This window comes from Cervus canadensis, chromosome 7 (assembly GCF_019320065.1).
Source record: "Cervus canadensis isolate Bull #8, Minnesota chromosome 7, ASM1932006v1, whole genome shotgun sequence".
Lineage (NCBI taxonomy): Eukaryota > Metazoa > Chordata > Mammalia > Artiodactyla > Cervidae > Cervus > Cervus canadensis.
In genome coordinates, this window is record NC_057392.1 from 54,124,712 (window position 1) to 54,137,200 (window position 12,489).

General features: G+C 43.1%; 1 protein-coding gene across 2 annotated transcripts in view; it reads right to left on the minus strand.

Annotated features, from left to right (window-relative positions):
* Positions 1-12,489, minus strand: part of TPRG1 (tumor protein p63 regulated 1) — a 170,018-nt gene that overhangs the window by 140,924 nt on the left and 16,605 nt on the right. Inside the window, exon 3 of one of the 2 annotated variants that reach the window (XM_043473438.1) lies at positions 5,576-5,763. The exons of the other annotated variant lie outside the window; for it this stretch is intronic. The gene's annotated coding sequence lies outside the window, so the exon portion shown is untranslated. The remainder of the gene's footprint in view (positions 1-5,575; positions 5,764-12,489) is intronic. 2 annotated transcript variants of the gene reach the window in all.

Here is a 12,489-nt window from a genome sequence, read left to right on the forward strand (position 1 = left end):
GAATAAGCCTTGAGGATGTAATGTATAGTATGATGACTATAGTTAATAATACTATATAGCATATTTGAAAGTTTTTGAGAGTAGATCTTAAAAGTTTTCATCACAAGAAAAGAATTCATAAGTATGTGGGTGAAGAATAGCAACCAGACTTATTGTGGTGATCAATTCCCAATATATACAAATATTAAATCAGTATATTATGTACCTGAAACCAATATAATATTAGATGCCAATTTTACCTCAATATTTCAAAAATTACAAAAATTTTTTAAAAGGATATAAAGTCCATTTTTCTGCAGATCAGGAGAGGACTTATAATTTAAAATTTTATACTTGGCAATAAATAGTTTTAATAGTTCAATGTTTGTCTTAATTTGCAATATTTTTCTTTTAGTTGTGAGACTGACAGCTTGGGGTGTGTATTCTAGTCATTTTTATTAGTTTCATCTTCTTTGTCTTATTGATTGTCAAGAATTCTTCATTTGTTAAATATATTAACAATCAAAGGAATGTTTATGGCATCAACAGATGTTAATGATTGTACTTGCACTCCTGAGGCTTATAGGCATGAATAATGATGGTGTTAAATTTTCAACATGGACATATCCATTATACAGTTTTATGTATTCCTAACTATAGAGCAAAATGAACTGTACCAGCTGGTTTCCAAGTTATAGATCTGAATTGCCTCATTCATACGTTAATTTTGTTTACAGGAAGATCTTAACTTGGATACTCTACTTTTTTCCTTATACAACTTAGATTAACCTCCAGTATGAAACTCTACATGGAACAAATTGTTTCATTTAATTTATTAATTTAAACACATTTTGGGGGGAACTTCTCTGTGCCAATAACTGTGCTAAGGGAAAGAGAGAGAGGTGGAAAGTAGAAGAAAACCTACAAATATATATAATGTCCTTCTGTTTTAAAGAGCAACTATAGGTGAAAGAACTAGATCTGCAAATAGATAATTGTAAGATGGCCAGATAAAGCCTAGATAGTAATCTCTACAAAGTGTAGTAAGAGCCTTCTAGGGGCATCACAGTATCACACTGAGCTGTCTGGATACCTGTAATTTTGGACAAAACAAAGCAGACACCAAGGACCCAGTATGACCTACTGCTGAAGGATAAGTGCTATATTTTACTCCATGAGTTTCCTTTTGGTGCCGTCAAGGATGGGACAGAACGCCTGCCACCAGGTAGGAGGGTGGCGCTGGGAGAGGAGGAAAAACAGTCCCCCTTTACTTTGTGTAAAGTTTTTTATTCTGGGCATTGAGGAAAAATTGAAATTATAACAGAATAATCGTAGTTTAGACATGTTGTTGTTCAGTAGCCAAGTCGTGTCTGACTCTTCACGACACCATGGACTGCAGCATGGCCCAGTCCTCCCTGTCCTCCACCATTTCCAAGAGCTTGCCCAAGTTCAAGTCCATCGCATTATTGATGCCATCCAACCACCTCATCCTCAGTTGCCTCTTCTCCTTCTGCCTTCAATCTTTTCCAGCATCAAGGTCTTTTCCAATGTGTCAGCTGTTCTCATCATGTGGCAAAACATTGGAACTTCAGCTTCAGCATCAGGTATACAAAAATGAAATTAGGTGGCCATTGATAATCTGGTCTCAGGCACATCCCTCCACCACTGAGAAACTGAACTTTCTTTACCCAAGGACACCACCAATTGTATTCAGAACAATAGCCAACAACTGCAACTTTATGGACTCAAGGTCCCACTTTGTAACTATTAACCATTTCAGGCCCCAACCAATCCTTGCTTAACAAGCATTCTCCCATCTCACCAGCTGCAATTGTAATACTTGACAAACAACTTATGTAACTAACCATGGCCTTGCAGTTTTTGCCTTTATAAGCTTCCTCCATTTTGCAATCCAGCAGAAAACAATTCAGGTGCTTCTTGAATCTTTGCCTTCCAGGTTGCAGTTTTAACAAACCCCAAATAAATGTCTGTTTATTTCAAGCAAGTCTCTGTTACTGAAATTTTTGTTAGTAACATGCATTGTTCAGGGCTGTGTCAAAATACCATGTGTTTCACTGTATCCCTGTATATAGAGTAGCAATATCCTGACCCAGACATGTGTGGTTGGAGCTCCATGTAAGCAAAGAATTTTAACAGTGTATCAGCCTCAAGTGGACAGAAAGCAGCCAGTATTAAGGATGCATCATGGACGTCAATAAGTAGACATAAATTCACTACTAGACGAAGAGATTGATGTGAGAATCAGTCCAGGATTACCGGCATAAGAAAGTACATTCCCATCTTCCAGGAAACAGATGGTTCAACCTGAAGCCCTGAGTTGACGGTGTTTGGAAGACTCTTTCTGAATATTTCAAGTTTCCACTGATGCAGATGCTGGGTTCTAGTTTCCTCCCAGGGCCCCAAACATCCTGCTGTTGGTATAACACACCTGTACTTTAGGACACATACCTGAGAAGTGTGAATTCCTGGGATTTAGGAAAGGTCCTTAAACAATAACAAAAATGAAACTTTTCTAGAGCTTTATAGAGAGTTCTAAAGCTGCAAGTAATCTCCAAAATTATCTGCTTAGTATGAGGCAGTGGCAGTGATGAAAAAAATGAATTCAACCTTTTGGACCCAGGTGTGAGTTTCATCTGGTATTAGTTTGCTGTGTGATTTGAGGCAGATGACTTCAACCCCCTGAAAAAAAGGTAAGACAAAAAGTTTACCAGGACTACCTACAGGTGTGTGTGTGTGTGTGTGTGCACACATGTGTGTGTGTGTGTGTGTGTTTGTGTGTGTGTTGGTCACTCATTCATATCTGACTCTTTGTGACCCTATGGACTGTAGCCCATCAGGCTCCTCTGTCCATGGAATTCTTAAGGCAAGAATACTTGGAGTGAGTACTTGGATACTCCAAGCAAAGAATACTTGGAGATTCCCTTCTCCAGGGGATCTTCCCAACTCAGGGATTAAACCTAGGTCCCCTGCATTGCAGGTGAATTCTTTACTGTCTGAACCACCGAGGAAGCCCCACTTACAGGGGTAGGAGAGAGAAATACTCTGAAGTTACAATCTCTACAAAAGTATATTTCTATCATCTTTCTCTCATCATAAGAGGGACGGGGGATAAAAGCCTCTTTCTTTCCCTCCTAGGTTGTATCATTTCTCTGGCTCTATTTATAAATGGGATCCTTGAAAGAAACTTACCAGCACCAATTCCCTTTCTCTCTTTCTCTCTTGAATGCAGCTCATCTCTCTGACATCAACTCATCTGCCTCTCAGCAACATATGTGCCATCCAGCCCCTCTCTTCTCCTTGGAAGTCTCCTTCATTTGGATCCCAACACACATCACTATCTCCTAGTGTTCACTCTCCACTTCCACTGCCCCTCCTCCATCTCCTTTCTTGGCTGCCATGGAACCAGAGGGGATAGAGAGTGGTAAGAATGGTAGGAGTGGTCTGCTCCAGAGTGCAGACAATAAAGGGATGATGCGTTGTCGATAGAAAAGGTAACTGAAAAATGTTTTTCATTATTGCCATGTGCTGGTGATTCTAAACAACCTCAGTGAAAAAACCCTTCTCTCTGCTGATGAAAGACCACCCCCACCATGCCCTTTCCCCTTTGGTGCACTGTTAACTAGATTCTCCCCACTTCCCTAATCCAAAATTTTATAGCACCTCAAAAGTCAGCCCTTAAACCTCTTCTCTCTTCCACCTATATTGACTCCTTTGAAGATCTCACTTAAGTTTATTGCTGTAAATATTATGTATCTATTGATGATGACCACTTTTATTTTCAACTCAGATAGCCTCACTGAATCCAAGGTTCATATATTTAGTCACTACTCAACATCTCCAGTGCCTTCCTGGACAAAATAAACTCCTGATGTTCCTTCAAAAACCTGTTCTTCTCACGGTCTTCTCCATCTCAGATGAAGGCCGCTCCTTCCTACCAGTTGCTCCACAAATACTTGGAGTCATCCTAGTCTCCTTCCTGTCTCATTTCTCCCCATGCAATCAATCAAACACAAGGTCTAAACACATGTCAACACCTCCACCATACTCGCTTGTCCAAGCTTCCACAGCAATCATCTGGATGATAGGAAAAGGTCAAAGTAAAATTAAAATTTGTCATTGTAAGGAGTCTCACAGAGCATCTGGGTTTAGTCCCCAACATGACACAGTTAACTCTTCTACTTAGGGCTGCCCAACACAATTCACTACAGATAGTAGTGAAATAGTAACAGATAGTAACTAGTGAAAGAGTTAAAGCCCCAGAGATCACTGGCCACCCGGCCTTGTGCACACTGTGTCCCCTTTCTGAGCCTCAGTTTCTCTATTTTGAATAAGGCAATTGCTTAAGTGATCTCTTCAAGACCCTTACAGGCAGAAAAATACTAAGAATATACGGAAACGTGCTAAAAATTACATAACATTGCAACCCACTGCATTGTGTTGGGCCCACAGGGCTGAATTTTAACACTGTCATAACAAACTCAAACAGACACACACTCATCCACAAAAGAAACATTTCCTTCCACAACTAAGAAGGATATAACCTTCAGAGCATGAAGAGGAAAATGATAGCCAAAATTAGCATCTTAAAAAAATAAACTACATAATCACTGAAGATGAGATTTTCTTAAAACTGTAGAACAATGAGATGTAATGATAGCTGCCATAAGAGAGGAAATTGCAGGAGTCAATTTGAAAGGATTTGGGAGTGTTCCCTCCCCCCATTGAGATTTGGTTTTCCACATACCACAGTAAGACAGAAAAGCTAAAATATTTCCCTAGGGCCATTGTGATCAGTGCCTCAGAACACTGCTGTTGACATTAAGAAAGTGTCATTCAGCCCCAAATGAAAGCCAGAGTGGGTGTCAGGCTCCACATAGTCATCTTCTCCAATTTGCATATCAGTGTTCAGTTAACAAGGCCCCTTTACATACAAATTCTCATTCTTCCTCTAAAAATAGTTTGATGAAGCCTAGATATCACTATGAAATCTCTCTGTCTCTCAGATGAATTCAAAATATCCCTCCCAATCTCCCTGCAAGAAAGGAGCACCTTTTCTTGGCCATTTGACAGCTTAGGAAACCCTTTCACTTCTCTTGGCTTTTTGAGATAAGGTGTGACCTGCCGGGGCTGGGGGGGGGGGGGGGGGGCGGTGGGTGGGGGACTGCAGTAGAGGGAGAGAAAAGGAGACATCAGATCTAATCTTGGCCTCAGTCTGCAGATCAAACTTGAACAAATCACTTCAATTCACTGAGCCTCAGTTCCTAAGCCACTGAATAGAGAAAATTACTCCTATCCCACCGTTCTTACAGTGCAGTTAAGATCAAAATCAATAGAGAGATAAGTAAGTCAGGGGATTTTATAGGCTGAAAAATGCTGGTCTACAAATATCATCAACCCTGAGCAGTTAGGAAAAATGGAACACTTTTTTCATCGGGTCACAGAGAATATGAGTCTAGATGGAAGTACAAGGCAAGCGTGCAGGGGACCTGAGACACAAGTTGGGGACAAGATAAATCAGTTCATAGAGAGAAGCCCCATCTCTTTGTAGAACCAGTGAAAAGCCACCTGGCCTTACCTGGCTAGACTCTTGCCGGGACTCAAGGATGTTTTCTTCTTGGACGAAGTGGGCCAGACCACAGACAGTGGCCAGTGGAGGTGTGGTTGGCTCAGAGGAAGTCAAACAAGAAGGTGTTCTTGTGCTCTCGCCCCACTCAAGCTGAAAAAATCTTGCTCACCAACAGGGCTGAGGGTGATGTGACCAACCTTCAACAAAGGGTCAAATGAAAAGACTGGGGATGTTTACAAGGAGGAACTCCACCTGTCAGAGGCGGGGAACTGGCTTTGTGGGAAGGGCCTTTCTTGTTCTACAATGACACAGCTCTCTCTTCTGTCCTCTGCCTCAAGGAGTCCTGGATTTTTCTGCCTACTCCTTTGATTCAACCCTCCTGATGGGATGGACAGAAGCAGCCTGCCATCCACTCCTCCCCAGCATCTGTATGAGCCCCCTCCATAGTAACCTTAAGCTTCAAGCTTAAGCTTGAAGACTATGTGTCTTTTATTAGTGTTAATGATGGATTGATTTTTTGGATATTTATGATTTTGAGCATCATCATCACTTTCAGCTCAGGAGAGGAGAAGCATGAAGAGCAGTATGTCTATGAGAACAAACACAAACGCTCTAGTCAGTATTCCTGGTAGAGTACTTGCCACATGACACTATTTTCCTTTTAAGTGGATGTCCCTTTTACTAGACTGTGAGTTCCTTGAGAGCAAGGACCACGTCTTATTCTCCTATAGATTCTCCACAATGCCCAACATGTGGCAAGCACTTAATAAATACATGTTGAATGATCAGTTAGTGTCTAGTTAGCTAGAGGGGTGGGATGGGGGTGGGAAAGAGGTTCAAGAGGGAGGGTATATATACTCAAGGCTGAATCATACTGTTGTACAGCAGAAACCAACATGACATCGTAAAGCAATTATCCTCCAATTAAAAATAAATATATAAAGAAGGCCTAATGATAGGCAACAGGCTTCCCTGGTGGCTCAGATAGCAGAGAATCTGCCTGCAATGCAGGAAATCCAGGTTCAATCCCTGGGTGAGGAATATCCCCTGGGGAAGGGAATGGCAACCCTCCCCTCTCCAGTATTCCTGCCTGGGAAATCCTATGGACAGAGGAGCCTAGCGGGCTTCAGTCCGTGGGGTCCCAAAGAGTCGGGCATGACTGAGTGGCTAACACTCAGTGATAGTAAAGAGAGGATCGACATAAAGATTTGCTTTAAGTTTTTATCTGATTTATGAAAACACGTAACTGATGCTGCTTTCATTTGATTCAATAAATGAAAACATTTATCTTCAAAACAAATGTGTGTGCATGCTAAGTCACTTCGGTCATTTCTAACTCTTTGCAACCCCATGCCCTGTGGTCCACTAGACTCCTCTGTCCATGGGATTCTCCAGGCAAGAATCCTGGAGTGGGTTGTCATGCCCTCCTCCAGGGGGTCTTCCTGACTCAGGGGTCCAATCCATGTCACTCATGTCTTCTGCATTGGCAATTGGGTTCTTTACCACTAGCCCCACCTGGAAAGCCCAAAACAAACATTTCTCTTTTAAAAAAAAGAATTAGTATCTATTTAGTGAATCCTGTTCTGCCATTTAATGGCTTTGCAACCTATGGAAAGCCATATATTAACCATTCTAAGCTGATATTTCTGTAAATTGGGGCTATCATTCCTCTTTCCAAGATGTGAATGCAATTTGCAAGGCAGCCTATCAAAATGCATATAGGATAAGACTTAACATGGCAACACTTGCTAGAAAATGTAATTGAATATTAATGAATTGATCTGAGGGCTTCCTTGGTAGCTTGGGCTTCCCTGGTGACTCAGATGGTAAAGAACCAGCCTGCAATGTGGGAGACCTGGGTTCGATCCCTGGGTTGGGAAAATCCCCCAGAGGAGGAAATGGCAATCCACTCCAGTATTCTTGCCTGGAACATCCCATGGACAGAGGAGCCTGGTGGGCTACAGTCTATGGTGTCACAGAGTTGGACACGACTGAGTGACTTTCACTTCACTGGTAGCTCAGTTGGTAAAGAATCTGCTTGCAATGCAGGAGAGCCAGGTTTGATCCCTGGTTGAGAAGATCCCCTGGAGAAGGAAATGGCAATCCACTCCAGTATTCTTGCCTGGGAAATTCCATGGACAGAGGAGCCTGGCAAGCTACAGTCCATGGGGTTGCCAGAGTCAGACACGATGATCTTGAAACCCAAATAAGAGTTTACTACTTAGAGAGTCAGTGTAAAGTAAAATATGAGCTATGAAGAGACTCATAGGTCCACATGTTTTTTTACAAGTCTCCACAATGCCTATGGCTTCCCAGGTGGTTCAGTGATAAGGAATCTACCTGCCAGGGCAGGAGCACAGGAGACATGGGTTTGATCCCTGGGTTGGGAAGATGTGGAGGAGGAAATGGCAACTCACTCTAGTATTCTTGCCTGGAAAATCCCATGGACAGAGGAGCCTGATGGGCTACAATCCATGAGGTCACAAAGAGTCGGACACAACTGAGCAGCCAAGCACCACACATACAATGCCTGTGATGTAATCAGTTTATGCTTTCACTCAACAAGTAGGTAACTGAGCAAGGTCCTTAGCCATTGTCAGTTCTCAGAGCAGACAAGGATAGGAAAATGAACCAGACATAGTCTCTGGCATAAGGAGTTCAGGAAGATGAAATATATAGAAAATGCTGAGCACCTGAGAGGAGATCAGAACCAGAGCTGTGGGAAGCCACAGGAAAGAGCAATCTCTGGAGGCTTCATAGAGGAAGAGGCAGCCTTAGCTCTAGGGGTTGTAAAGAAGAGCTGGAATTTCAACAAGCGCCGATGGTGGAACTGGATATAAATGTTAACTGTGAGATGGACTTAGCCGCCATTCCCTGACCTCACTGATTTATGTCCTCCTTAATATAGACTCCAGGATGAAAAGCGTTTCACATAACTGGTATGTAGGTCACACTACTTACACACCACAAAACTACAGGGCAATTAGAAGTAATTGCAAGACAAATACTGTTCCCACTTGGCTCCAAGTGTCTTTATGATAGCTCAGGATGGGGGCAAAAATTGAGAAGGAGCATAAAGATGCTGAATCCCAGCCTGATCATTTAAGAGTGGGACCAACCGATGCATTGTTATCGAAGTTACTGCTGTATCGAGTTAGTTTAAAGGGCAAGAGACTATGAAAAGATGCCATGGGTCCATGTCGAAGCTATCTAATGATCATTGGGGTTCCAGGGCCTGCCAAACCCTCCTCCCAGCCCCTGCTACACTCCTGTCACATTGCACCCGGTAGGAACTGAACAGGAAGTGATCCATCCAGAAAGGACATGAGCAGAAGAAAGAACATCACAGAAAACACAGGCTCTTGTTCCTCGTCTGCCACTCATGGGGATCATCTGCAAGTAGCTTAGTCTTTCCCAAGCCTGGTTTCCTCTTCTGTGCAATGGGAATTATAATACAGATCCTACTCCCATCCCTGGATGAAATTCTGGAGGTGATGTCCGCCCTGTAAATGCCAACATTTAGGCATGAATGGGCAGTGCTATTATGATGGGACATATGATGACACAGGGGATTTGCCTCATGTCTACTGTTTCCAGTTATATCACAAGCTATGTACAGATCTCCTGGTGGATGAGAATATAATCACCAGTTGAGGAGCAGAGAATCACAGAAAACATGTACTGGGTAGGTACTTAGAGATCATTTCTCTTGGAGCATCAACCCTTCTCCCTCTTCTGCAACAGCCTTTATGACGGATTCCCCTTCCTCCTCTATTTCAATCCTGTGCTCCCTGGGAAGGAATGTAGGTTGTTTCTTGTTTGGATAAGGGAACACTGGTTTATTAGACCTCCTCCCCTCCTGCCATTTTTCAGATGGAGATGGAGAAACACCCCATGTACACACAGCTGGCCCTCATCCTGGCCTCCACAGGGCTGTTCTCTTTCATACGTGCTGGGGGCAGCACACAGGAAAGAGAAAACCCAAGGAGGCCTGGATCCTCACTATGTCTGAACCAGAACCACCTCCACTCTAGGTTGCCCTCCTCCCCCGCCCCGGTGCAGAGAAGGATTGGTACATAGCCATGCATCACCAGGGTAAATAGATTCTGTCTATAAGAATCCCACATCCCCACTCCCCAGCTATGCGCTGTCCCCAGGAGTCTTTTGGGAAAGAGGAGCACAGCGATGATGAATAGATCCAGGCAGCAGTTGCTGAAGCAAATAGGAACCAGCAGGCCAGTTATCAACAAGAAGTACAGTGAATACATTATAGTGAATTTCTCCTTCTCTGGAGTTCCAATAGCACACAGCAGGCATCACTAGTATTATTCTTAATTGTGGTTAGTTTCCTCTCATGACAGTAGTTGTCTACTTTCTGTAAAGATAGGGGTGATGTTGTAAACATTCTTTTCAGGATTTAGTATAATAGAGGAGCTAGAGGTACCACCCAGTAAGACAACAGAGGTGCCCAAGAGATGCCTGATGGAAGAATGAACAAATGCATGAATATATGATCTACTATCTCCTTTTCCAGCTCCATGAGGTTGATGCCTGAGAGAAGACAAGCAGGAGAAAGAGGCAATAAGCTCCCCTGTGATTTTGACATGGAACTAAACTCAGCCCAAAGCATCTTTTTTTCCTCTCTCTATTTACTCCGGATAATCTGTCCTTTATTAGATGACCTCAAGTCTGGTTGGAAATAGGCGTATTTTATTGGAAAATATCATCTTCTTACAGTTTTGTTTTGCTGCACAGACATTTGTCTGCTTTGTTGTATGTTGTGCATGCAGTAGGACTCAGACAAATTGCTTCAGCTTTCTAAACTGTTTTGTTTCCTCCATTCAATTATCATTTATCCCTTTTCCTTCCTGCACCTCACTCTTTTTCCCAAGTTCCCATCTAATCCACAATGAGAGGGCACAATTGTGCTGTTACTCAGCTTCAGGCTGAGAAAGAACATGGAAGCTGGAACGAGGTCTGAGATTTAGATCCCATTTGTCACCAACAAGTAGTGTGACCTTCCACCAATCACCTTTGCTATCTGGGTCTGCTTCTTTGCAAAATATTTGCCACAGAATCCAAAAGCAATGGCTTGAAACTCTCAGGGCCCCAAGCTGTAGTCACCCTTGTGCTATCTTCCACATTTAGTGCAGCTTGGGAAGCCTTCTCGTTTTTGGCTTAGATTGGATGCAGTGGTCTGATATCTATTGGCTGAGTGAAGTCCCTTCCCTCTCTACCTCAGATCCCCACTCCACAGCTTGAGCCACCACCACCCAGAGCAGATTCACAGGACTGCAGTCTGAAAGTGGCACATGCCCTGGCGTACAGAAGGGCCCCATGCATGGTTTTGCTCTGCTGTCACCATTTTGAGAGTCTTGATAACTCCAGACCATCATACCTGTCTCCTGAGAAACCTGTATGCAAGTCAAGAAGCAACAGAACTTTATATTAACAAATGATTGGTTCAAAATTGGAAAAGGAATAAGACAAGGCTGTATAATGTCACCCTGCTTATTTAACTTATGTGCAGAGCACATCATGAGAAATGCTGGGCTAGATGAATCACAGGCTGGAATCAAGATTGCTGGGAGAAATACCAACAACCTCAGATATGTAGATGATATCACTCTAATGGCAGAAAGTGAAGAGAAACTAAAGAGCCTCTTGATGAAAGTGAAAGAGGGGCATGAAAAAGCTGGCTTGAAACTCAACATTCAAAAAACTATGACTGTGGCATCCAGTTCCATCACTTCACAGCATATTGATGGGGAAAAAATGGAAACCTTGGCAGGTTTTATTTTCTTGGGCTCCAAAATCACTGTGGATGGTGACTCTGGCCATGAAATTAAAAGGCACTTGCCCCTTGAAAGAAAAGCTATGACAAACCTAGACAGCATATTAAAAAGCAAAGATATCACTTTGCCAACAAAGGACCAAATAGTTAAAGCTATGGTTTTTCCAGTAGTTATGTATGGATCTGACAGTCTGACACTAAAGAAGGCTGAGCATTGAAGAACTAATGCTTTTGAACTGTGGTGTTGGAGAAGACTCTTGAGAGTACCTTGAACTGCAAGGAGATCAAACCAGTCAATCATAAAAGAAATCAACCCTGACTATTCATTGGAAGGACTGATAGCTGAAGCTCTAATACTTTGGTCACCTAATATGAAGAGTCAACTCATTGGGAAAGACTCTGAGGCTGGGAAAGACTGAGGGCAGGAGGAGAAGAGGGCGGTAAAGGATGAGATAGTTAGATAGCATCACTGACTCAGTGGACATAAATTTGAACAAACTCGGAGATAGTGAAGGACGGGGAAGCCTGGCATGCTACAGTCCATGAGGTCACAATGAGTTGGACAGGACTGAATGACTGAACAACACAATCATTTTTGAACGAAGGGCCTGCATTTTCATCTTGCACTGGGATCTCAAACTATGTCCATATTCCTGCCTCTCCTCTTCTACCCCCACTACCCCAAAGCAAGAGAACTAAGAAGCCTTAGGAAGAAGGAAACAATGGCACAGCCCTGCCAGTTAGGGATGGCTGTGAAGGGACGGCCCCAATGCAGAGCCTAGCTGTGGAACACCCTTCCTTATACATATACAACCTAAGAAAGGATGATGACATGAAACTTGCCACAGGCCCCACCTCTATCAACATTTTCCTTCTTGAGAGGCTCCTGAGCCTGACTCAGGCCAAGGAGTGGCTCACCATTCCTGCTGAGCACTGGGCTCCTCCCTGCTTTCAGGTGGAAATGCAGGTTGCCTTGGAGTAGAAACCATCCAGACACCACCCAACACCACAGAACTGGGCAGGATCTCAGAGCAGAACCCAGGCAGCTATCACAACCCACCTTCCTGCATCAGTGAAATAAACTGCCCCCGGTTAGAGAATGGACTGACCCAAGTTCACACCGTGAGTC